The 11,135-nt window shown below is 31.6% G+C and overlaps 2 long non-coding RNA genes across 2 annotated transcripts; one reads left to right on the top strand and one right to left on the bottom strand.

Annotated features, from left to right (window-relative positions):
• The first annotated feature begins 558 nt into the window (after positions 1 to 558).
• Positions 559 to 1,395, top strand: LOC139485199 (uncharacterized). The gene is made up of 2 exons (XR_011655278.1): positions 559 to 684; positions 1,119 to 1,395. It is a non-coding gene; the product is annotated as an uncharacterized lncRNA (long non-coding RNA).
• A 6,127-nt stretch (positions 1,396 to 7,522) lies between these two features.
• On the bottom strand, positions 7,523 to 10,953 carry LOC139485377 (uncharacterized). Its single transcript, XR_011655307.1, has 4 exons — positions 10,821 to 10,953; positions 10,482 to 10,551; positions 10,098 to 10,157; positions 7,523 to 7,651 (listed from the first exon to the last, which is right to left on the bottom strand). It is a non-coding gene; the product is annotated as an uncharacterized lncRNA (long non-coding RNA).
• Positions 10,954 to 11,135: the final 182 nt, after the last annotated feature.

Genomic DNA, 11,135 nt, shown 5'->3' with positions numbered 1-11,135 from the left:
AACAATCTTACCATGGCATATATATGATCTGAAAACAAAACCAGAGTACAATAAATACACTGCTGGTGGACGTTTCGTCCCCGAGGGTATCACCAGCCCAGTAGTCAGCACTTCGGTGTTGACATGAATATCAATTATATGGTAATTTTTATAAATTTTCTGTTTACAAAACTTTGAATATTTCGAAAAACTAAGGATTTTCTTACCCCAGGAGTAGATTACCTTAGCCGTATTTGGCACAACTTTTTGGAATTTTGGGTCCTCAATGCTCTTCAACTTTGTATTTGTTTGGCTTTTTAACTATATGGATCTGAGCGTCACTGATGAGTCTTATGTAGACGAAACGCGCGCCTGGCGTTTAAAATTATAATCCTGGTACTTTTGATAACTATTGTAAGACACTTTACTAAACGTTACCATAATGAACTTTAGCACAAAATAATGGAAATAACGATGATAACGTAACACAAAATTATCCAACTTTTTTGTAGTGTTGTTTATATATTAATAAAATTAACAGTTGTGAAATGAAGGCACATTAGTTATCTATTTCATATTCATACTATGTTACAGGTGGCAAACAATCTCAGTGCAGAAGTTGCAAAAATCCTGCCACTGGTAATGGCCGCACCGACTGTGTTGGAGAAAGTGTGAATTCTGTCAGTTGTAATAAGCATCCTTGTCGTAAGTACATTGAAATATTCAAATTTGTCATACTGCTGACGGGAAATATGTTCATAGATGAAAAAATAAGAGAAAGTCAAAACCATCTCAAGGATTTTGAATGATATAGTTCATGCTTTTGGAATGATCAAATTATAGATCAACAGATATTAATCTATCTTATTCAAGTTTTCCATGTAAAATATTGCACTAGAAAAGATTTCCAGTGATAAATATCATGAGAAACTTTATTTGCCATTAATAAAAGTGGCTACCTTTTTATATGACTACTAGTTTTAAGAGGATTGTTTTTATAATTTGAAGAAATATGCAAATTTTGCCAATCAAACCAAAATAATGTTCAAATAAACCACCAGCAAAAGATACTGGAACCATATTGTATATTATATATATTTACATAAAACACACATTAATAATTGCTTTTTTGTTGACAGCTGTCAATGGAAAATTCAGTGATTGGGGACAATGGTCATCATGTATCACCAATTCTGGTTGTCAAGGTTACAGAGAAAGGGAAAGGTCATGCAATACTCCAGCTCCTCAACACGGCGGAATACACTGCACTGGTTCAGTAAAGAAACAAGAAGCTTGCAACAACTGCAACTGACCAGCACAAAATGACCAATGATCATTATAATCCTTATATTAAGTATTTATTTTTAATGAAATTGTATTTACAAGTTGATTGAATAAAGAAATTTGAAATATCAACTGTGTCAATTTTAATTTTTTAAGTAATTTAAAATGTCAAAATGGACTAGCATTCTCAGTGCACTGATTCAGTGAGGTAGCTACAACCTCTAGCAGCAACAAATTCAGGAAGACATTATATGAAAATAAGATGTGGTATGATTGCCAATGAGACATGAACTCTGCACAAGAGTCACTTAACCACATAAATTAACAACTATAGGTCACTGAATGGCCTTCTATAATGAGCAAAGCCCATACCCCATAATCAGCCCCAGAAATGACAAAAGTAAAACAATTCAAATGAGAAAACTTGCTGCCTAATTTATGTTCAAAATAATGAATGCAAAACAAATATGCTACACAACAACAAACGGCAACTGCTGAATTACAGACTCTTGACTTGGGACAGGCACAAACAGAATGACTCTGAACGTGGCAGCGTTAAAAGTTAATCAGAAAGTAGGGCTAAGGCTAAAGATTGGAGATGAATGAGGCAGCAAATAAAAGTTTAAGATGAAAAAATGACTTTATAGAGGTCAACATGTAGTCTATGGAAAATAATATTCATTTCTAAATCACTCCCAAGACTTAACAAGCTATAAATGATTAGACCATATATATTATTTTAAAAAGTGGGGGTATACTGTTTTATCTTTGCCCATCTGTCCACCTTTGGTCCCATGGATGTTTTTCTTTGCATCTTTTTCAGGAAATACATTACAAGGATTTCTGAAATTTGGGTTCAAGGATTTATGAGTCAACTATACCCTGTGATGCATTTTCAGATTCATCACTCAACAACTTTCTGTTAACTGAACACTTACATAATTTTACACATGACATCCAAGTTGAAAATTTTCATTTCATTTTTCTAAGGAACTATACACATGGAGAAAAGTATTGCAACACCAAATTGAAATTGAAATTAAAAAAACACTCTTTATTTTTTTGTGATATAATTTGGTAAAATAGAACTAGTTAAACATTATTTAAGTATCACCTGAGTTTAATCAATAACTATCGACTCGATAAGTTTTTATCTGCACATGCAGCTACTGTACCCGTAAACAGCAAAAAAAAAAAAAGAAAAAAAAAAAATACTTTTAATTAATACTGCATCTTCGAAATGATCTTTAAATAAATAAAATATCTTAAGCTTTTGCCTTTTTGCTGAAAACAAAATTTTCACCAAAATATAAAATGAGGTCCAAAATGACTCCATGACAACTGCCCGACTTTGAACCATATCGAGCATACATGGGACACTATTGGGCGGAAAGTGCGCGAAAGGACACCCCAGTGCAAACACATCATGAAATAAACAATGCCCTTCATCAGAAATGGTTGCTGCTACCTTAGCAACAAATTAGTCGATTTATGGCAGGAATCAGAAGACGTTAAGATGCGGTTATCCGTTTGAATGGAGGCTGCGCACAAAGTACTAATTCTTTGGCATATAACGATCAACCATGATGTGAAAAATCATCTGAAGATTAATTTTGAAATGTCTGACATTGTAAAGTTCGACTACAGCAAAAGTTGTAAAATGCATTTTTTTGTACAAAAAACACTTCATTTTGTTTTTAAAATTGTGGTTATATAAATATTTTTTTTTTCAAACATTTTTTGTTCGTTTCAATGCCAATGTTATCATAAACTATGTTTCAATAATATTATACACATACTTTATGATATTTCATCCAAAAAAAAGAGGCTGATTTTTCAAGTTTTAACAAATCAAGGTGTTGCAATACTTTTTTCCATGTGTATACATGACAAGGATTTTTGAATTTTGAATCAAGGTTTATATGAGTCAGCTATTCTGTGTGATGCATTTTCAGATTCATCACTCAACATTTCCTGTTAAGGAACACTTACATATTTTACACTTTACACAAAAGTATCCAGTCGCACCAGCGGACTTTCAATCATTAGTGAGCAGTAGCTCACAGTTTTACTTGTTTATTATATGCCATCAATACCTAAATTATTAGTGAACAAAAACAAAAGAAATAGCCAAAAATAATAGATATTTCTAAAGCAATTGATTGATACCACTGTTGTCGGTAGACGTCTGGAAAAAGCTTATATGCTGTATCAATGTGATCACTCTGGATTTGGAGATGGTGCACAGTTCTAGGATGGAGACATTTCATGGAACTAATTATTGCCAGAAAAGCAATCCCTGGCTGGATTTCCGTGGCTTACATCACAGGCAAGACAAAAATGATTTTACCTTTGATAACTATTTTTTTTTTTAATTTTGCCATGAATACTCTTTTTTTGGTTATAAAGAAGCTTCTTTCCAAATTTTCTAAAAAATTCCATTAAGGGTAGACAAAGTTATTGATGACTGAATAGGCAAATGCTGAAATGTTCACAAGAAGGGGGAGGAGCACTAAATATAACTGCCATTATAGGGGTCCGGCTCCAGTGATTCCCTAAATAATCAACTAATTTTTCTGGGCAACTAATAGTTAAAATCTGTGTTGAGTCTTTAAAAAGAATAAGGGTTTAAAACAGGCAACATTATAAATTACCCATGAAAATAAGGGTAATTTCAGTTAATCCTAGTCAGATGAAAATGTCCAACTTACAACTATCTGATACTCACATTAGTTGGAACCTAGTCATGAAAAGTCAATGCAAACTAAAAAAACATGAAAATAAGGTCAAGGTCAGATGTACCTCATCAGACAAACATGTTTACATTAATACAATCATTCTGTATACCAAATAGTTATAAACCTATTTTTGAATAGGCTCTTCTAACTCTTTTTTACCTACAGTATCTTAGAAATAATCATAATCACAAAAACTAAATATGGACTAAAATATCCATAACAAGAATGTGTCCACAGTACACGGATGCCCCACTCGCACTATCATTTTCTATGTTTAGTGGACCGTGAAATTGGAATAAATTCTCTAACTTGGCATTAAAATTAGAATGATCTTATCAAAGGGAACATGTATACTAAGTTTCAAGTTGATTGGACTTCTACTTAATCAAAAACTACCTTGACCAAAAACTTTAACCTGAAATTTGCACTATCATTTTCTATGTTCAGTGACCCGTAAAATTGGGGTCAAAACTATAATTTGGCATTTAAATTAGAAAGATCATATCATAGGGCACATGTATACTAAGTTTCAAGTTGATTGGACTTCAACTTCATCAAAAACTACCTTGACCAAAAACTTAACCTGAAATTTGCACTATAATTTTCTATGTTCAGTGAACCGTAAAATTGGGGTCAAAACAATAATTTGGCATTTAAATTAGAAAGATCATATCATAGGGCACATGTATACTAAGTTTCAAGTTGATTGGACTTCAACTTCATCAAAAACTACCTTGACCAAAAACTTTAACCTGAAGCGGGACAGACGGACGAACGAACGGACGAACGAACAGACGGACAGACGGACGGACGAACGGACGCACAGACGCACAGACCAGAAAACATAATGCCCCTCTACTATCGTAGGTGGGGCATAAAAATAAGGTCAGATGAACCTTGTCAGACAGACATGTGCACCTTACAATCATTGTATCCATTGAATAAACATGGTGAATTACTTAGTTTCAGAGAAACAAATACCTAAACCCAAAACTGAACATTAATCACTGAACCATGACTAGTAAGGTTATGCGATCCCTCATGATGGTAATGATGGACGGCTTTTTAAAGTCCTGTGTCAATAAAATGTATATATTCAGGACAGGTACATGAATATTAAACCTGCATTTTGCAATCCACAAGAAGAGCAGCAGCAAATATCAATTTTTAAGTCATTGGTTTTAAAATGCTGAGTTTCCAACTTGAGGGCGAAAACAATAACACAAGACCACTGATGTTATCCTTATATGGAGGACATGGATACCTTTCAATGAATCCATATACCAAATATAGTTGTCCATATTACATATAAGAACTATCCAGCTCTTCTACAGTTTGGATAATAAAGTTTTACAAAGACACCTTCCCTGCTAAATTAGTATCTGCAAGTTTTGCAGCCGATACAGGCAAGCAAATATATCTGACATCATTTTACCAGTCTTGATCTATTAACAGCATTGGTAGCTTTAATCAGGGAATCAGTCCAATGGTCAATTCTGTTAGGTAATGCTTAAGCATTATTTATATTAGGTCTTATTCAAACCAACAAAGAAGTTTCACAAAAAAAATCTTAAAATGTTTAAGAATGATGATGATAGACACGAAGTGATGGAAATACAAATTATCAATTTGTGTCAACCCTCGACCACAGAAACCTCTTCCCCCTACTACGATGACATATAATCCAAATAAAATTGAATTAAGATGGTTTTCCAAATAAATTTTATTTACCAATTAATGATTATGATCTTACATCATGATACAAAATACCCAAATGAAACCAAACACAATCTGCTTTATTAGGTGTGTATAAATATCTAACAAATTGTTAGTAGTGATATGCTTTTGGCCATACTTTGTAAATTTTCTTTACAACAAAAAGGAGGAAAAGGATCTGCATCAGGGGTTTGGAATCATTAGCAAAACATTACAATAATACGAAATAAATGACAGTACTGAGGATTCTATTTGTTTTCCTGGTTGTTTTTACAATATTATTTTGAATACTAATTAGGGGGAGATAATCCTAATGTAATTTCCACTAAGATAAGTATTATATGAATTAAAATAAATCATGTCTAATTTTTGATACATGTATTAAATTTTGTAATCATTAAGTGATTTTTTTTTGTTTAATATATAATCTTTAGGCTTTTTATTGCTAACCAAACTTCTGACAGAATTACATAATAAACAGAATCCTCAGTTTGTGTCATCTTTTAAAAACATTATCATTCTTATACAAAGGAAAAATAATATAAAAATATTAAAAAATACATGAATCAATTTATTTTTTAAGAACTACTAAACTTATTTACTGGGTACTTAAAAAAAAGTTTTTTTTCTGAGGGTTCGTCCCCCTCCCCCTTTAGTGGGAACAATTTTGTTGATTATTTAGGGAATCACTGAAGCATGACTTGAGCGGAGCACTCTTAGGCAGTCAGTGGGCACCTGCCTAAAAAGATTTTTTTTTAAATGAAGTAATTCTCTTTTTATTTTAGAGAATCCTTGAATGGAGATGACTAGTATTCAATTTTTATTTCAAAGTCAGATTTATCCATTAATGAAAGTGCTATATAGTAAGTAAGTGTATGATATGTTTGCTCATCAATCTACATCTTTAACCCACAATGATCTAAGATTAAATGGGACTTTCCCTAAACTTTCAAATAATCTTCAGTATCTGCCGACATTGTGTACCATTTTTTTTCACTTCTAAAAGGCTCTCAAATGTTTGAAACAAGATTAAAAGCACTGATAAAAACATGATAAAAATTATTCAAACCAATCTATCCTTCATATGATAATCGTTTTAGGAAATGCTTTCAAAAGTTAAAACAAAGTATTTAAAAAGTCCCTTCTTTCAATGGGAACCCCAACATTTCATTATAATAAAACAAAATACACACAGCCATTAGTTACAGAAGATAATCTGAAAGTTTCAATGAAAATCTACCAATAGTTTATAAGCCGTGGATGAGAGATGATGATGGACAAACAGACAGAAAACACAAATCTTCCCATTGCAGAGGCGGTTTAGAGGATCCCCCCCCCTTTTGTGGGAAAAAAATTGTTGATTATAAAGGGAATCACTTGGGCTGGCCTGGTCCCCTCTTAGGCAGTCAGTGGAGTAAAACCCAACCCAAAACCCAAACATTTTTATTTGGGGTCAAAAACTTAGTAGTTAAAATATTTAACAGGGGACTAGTTTCATATTCTTTTTTCATAGTATTTGTCCATCAAAATGCTACTATTTTGGATTGTAACCAACAAAATTCATTTCACAAAGCACTTGTAAGGCTTACATGTACATAACTTAAAAATATATGTAAACCTATGTACGTCTTGTGGGTACTTTGAGAAACCATATGGCATACCCCTCAAATAACAATAATTTCAGTTTAAGTTTTCATCAATCACAAAACAATAATTGAATGCATGTAATATAAATTAAAAAAAATCTATAATTTGAAATTCAATACAGCAATAAAAATACAATTTGTTAAAAACTCATTCTGCTTACAAGACTAATAAAAAAATAACTGTCTATACAGATTGTTCCAATAGAGATAGTAACAGTTCATCTGATTGTTTGCAGGATTATTGTCTGAGGATTTTACCATACAAGGCAGCAACTGTTACACTTTCAACTGAAAAGAAATAAAGTTAAGTTTCAATTATTTTATCAAAATAATCTTAAGGGTTAAATTAAGTTTCAATTATTTTATCAAAATAATCTTAAGGGTTAAAGTTAAGTTTCAATTATTTTATCAAAATAATCTTAAGGGTATATAATAAAATTCAACTTAAAAAAAACCCATATCAATGAATGTGAAAACTCTTCTTATTTTTGCTACTTCATTTTACTGAAATCTGTCAATACACAAAAATAAATTTTCCAAACTTTACAATTATGAGACTTGACATCAAATACCTGAGCAATTATTGGAAACATTTAACACAGTGAATGCAGGAGCTGCTGATAAGTTCACTTAATAAAAAGTAAAATTTGATGAATATTTTGTTATTTGTTGTTTTATTGACCCTTACTGAGATCCAAACAAATTTTTCTCCATGATAAAAAAGTAGGAATAAATTCTTTTGAAATTTGTAATGAAAATATGAATAACAGTGAATGTAAAGTAGTTATCATACATGATCATCTTTTTTATGATAGCTAGGTTTTACTTGATATCAGATTATCTCCCCTTCACATCTGGCCAAGACCACAATTAATGACCCCACTTTTTGTTGTCCACGAATATAGTTCCCTTTAATTATAGTTTATTTTTTCTTTATTTTTTTTCTTTCCCTTTCTCATACATTTCTTAGTTTTTCTGGGGTGGAAATGAAAGAAGAGAGCTGAAATAAACTTTTGGATGTTTTATTTTAACTGATTTTGATAAGAAAAGAGTGATTCGGCCAGGTGCAAAAAGGTAGTATTTACACTTTTCGGCACATCTCTTGACTTGCCTATAGGGGTATGGATGTGTATTGGCCAAATTTGTATGATGTAAACATGCAATTTTACTGAAAATTGCATATATTTTTGGACTTGAACTGTACATTGCACACACCAAAATTTAGACAAAAAGAATAGGCAAATTTTTTTTAATGCGACAAAACGTTATAAAGAACTGATAGAGGAATAATTGTAGTCTTGGGCCTAATCTTGTTCAGGGCAAGGGAGACAAATCAGTTAATATAGATACACTTCTAAAGTAAAGGTACAACATTTTACATTGACATATATTTAGGATAGATATATAGACTTCAGTATGTATATTAATGAAATTTATCCTGCTGAACTTACTTTAAATAAAGCTAATACTAACAATGACCACTGCCCTTTCCTCGATCTTGATATCTATATCACTAACGGAAAGCTGAATACTAAAATTTATGATAAAAGGGATGATTTTTCATTTCCTATCGTTAATTACCCGTTTTTAGATGGTGACGTTCCCTTGTCACCATCTTACGGTGTTTATGTATCTCAACTTGTACGATTCGCTCGTGTATGTAACAATGTTTTAGATTTTAACGAGAGAAATTTATGTATTACTGAAAAATTATTACACCAGGGTTTTCGATATCACAAACTAGTCAAAACATTTACTAAGTTTTATCATCGGTATAAAGACATCATTCGTAAATATAGCTCAACATGCAGACTTCTTATACGTTCAGGTATTTCACATCCAATTTTTTATGGAAATATTCTTTATAAAGCACAAAGGTGTCAGTATTCACCTCAGAAACTTAAAAAACCTTTGAATAGACTTATTAAGAAGGGATATAATTACGATACTGTTGTCAAGTCATTAAAGATTGCATATTTTGGCGTTAATATTGAGTCACTGATAAGGTCTTTGCGTCGGAACTAAACACATTTATTCTAAAAACAGTTGTTGGCATGACACGGGTTATGTTCTTCTCATATATGTTATGATGGTATGATACTAAACCCCTAACGGGAAGGATTGTGCCTGATGTACATATGATGAAATCATAATCTTTCAGTCAGTTTAATTGAAGTCTGGAGCTGGCATGTCAGTTAACTGCTAGTAGTCTGTTGTTATTTATGTATTATTGTCATTTGTTTATTTTCTTTGGTTACATCTTCTGACATCAGACTCGGACTTCTCTTGAACTGAATTTTAATGTACGTATTGTTATGCGTTTACTTTTCTACATTGGTTAGAGGTATAGGGGGAGGGTTGAGATCTCACAAACATGTTTAACCCCGCCGCATTTTTGCGCCTGTCCCAAGTCAGGAGCCTCTGGCCTTTGTTAGTCTTGTATTATTTTAATTTTAGTTTCTTGTGTACAATTTGGAAATTAGTATGGCGTTCATTATCACTGAACTAGTATATATTTGTTTAGGGGCCAGCTGAAGGACGCCTCCGGGTGCGGGAATTTCTCGCTACATTGAAGACCTGTTGGTGACCTTCTGCTGTTGTTTTTTATTTGGTCGGGTTGTTGTCTCTTTGACACATTCCCCATTTCCATTCTCAATTTTATCTAGGGGCATTTAAAATTAGATACATGTATAATAAATAGATTTAAATTGTTTGTTGATTAATAAATTCTCACCTTAAAACAGCTCTAATAACTCCCCAAGCAAGTAACCCCAAGGAAACTTGTGATGCTAACCTGTAAAACAAAGTTCAAGGTCAGTTTTTCTCAAATTTAAAAAAATAAGTACATCATAATAATTGTTTAAAAGTTCTCAGATAATAAACAAAATTCTGCAAGAAAATAATTGGTATTCAAAATCAAACTAATGGTTATGTTTTTTGCCCTTTGTAAGTTTTTTTTTTATCTCTCCAACACATTCCCGATTTACATTTTCAATTTTATTAAGTTAGCAAAAAATAAACTTGTATTTCATCATATTGTATAGTATTTCAAACCTTCAATTATTTATTGATGTCAAATACTATTAAAATTATTAAAAATAAAAGCTTTAATACCTACCAACATGTTAACAATATCAGGTATCCATGTCTTACTCCCAACACCAGGAAAACATTGTAATTTCAACAACCTGAAATAAAAAAAAATGTTTAAAAGATAAAATTAAGAAGAGAAAGATAATTATGCCTTGTATCATTTCTTATGAATTTGTTATATAATATCTTCAAAATATTGACTTGATACATAAGGTAGATTACATTTTCATTAAATACAAGTTATAAAAAAATGTTATGAAATGATGCAGATATCTTCAATATCACATAAAAACCCTTAATAAATAAAAAGTTTTAAAAGTCTATAATAATATTATTATAAATTTTGTGGAACATTTCAACTCACCACAGATTTTTCCTGGTAAAGCCTCAGACTTGGTTGAAGATATAATTGACCATCTTCCTTAGAGCTGCTATAATAACTGCCAAGGAGGTCCGTGTCCTCATTATCTTATTGTCCATTTGCTTTCAGAAATAACAGTATACATACATAAAAAAATATATCAGATGCACTTTACAGTTTTAACAAAATCATTTTTTTTGGAAATATCCCCATCAATTGTAGTTACCCACTATTTCTCAAACCCTCCAAATCTATTTATATAATTATTGAGCTCTGCTTACAATTTTTTATTTTATTTACAGAGCTCTAAATAATAGT

The sequence above is a fragment of the Mytilus edulis genome, chromosome 1 (genome assembly GCF_963676685.1).
Source record: "Mytilus edulis chromosome 1, xbMytEdul2.2, whole genome shotgun sequence".
NCBI lineage: Eukaryota > Metazoa > Mollusca > Bivalvia > Mytilida > Mytilidae > Mytilus > Mytilus edulis.
This window is presented reverse-complemented; position numbering and strand designations above follow the sequence as displayed.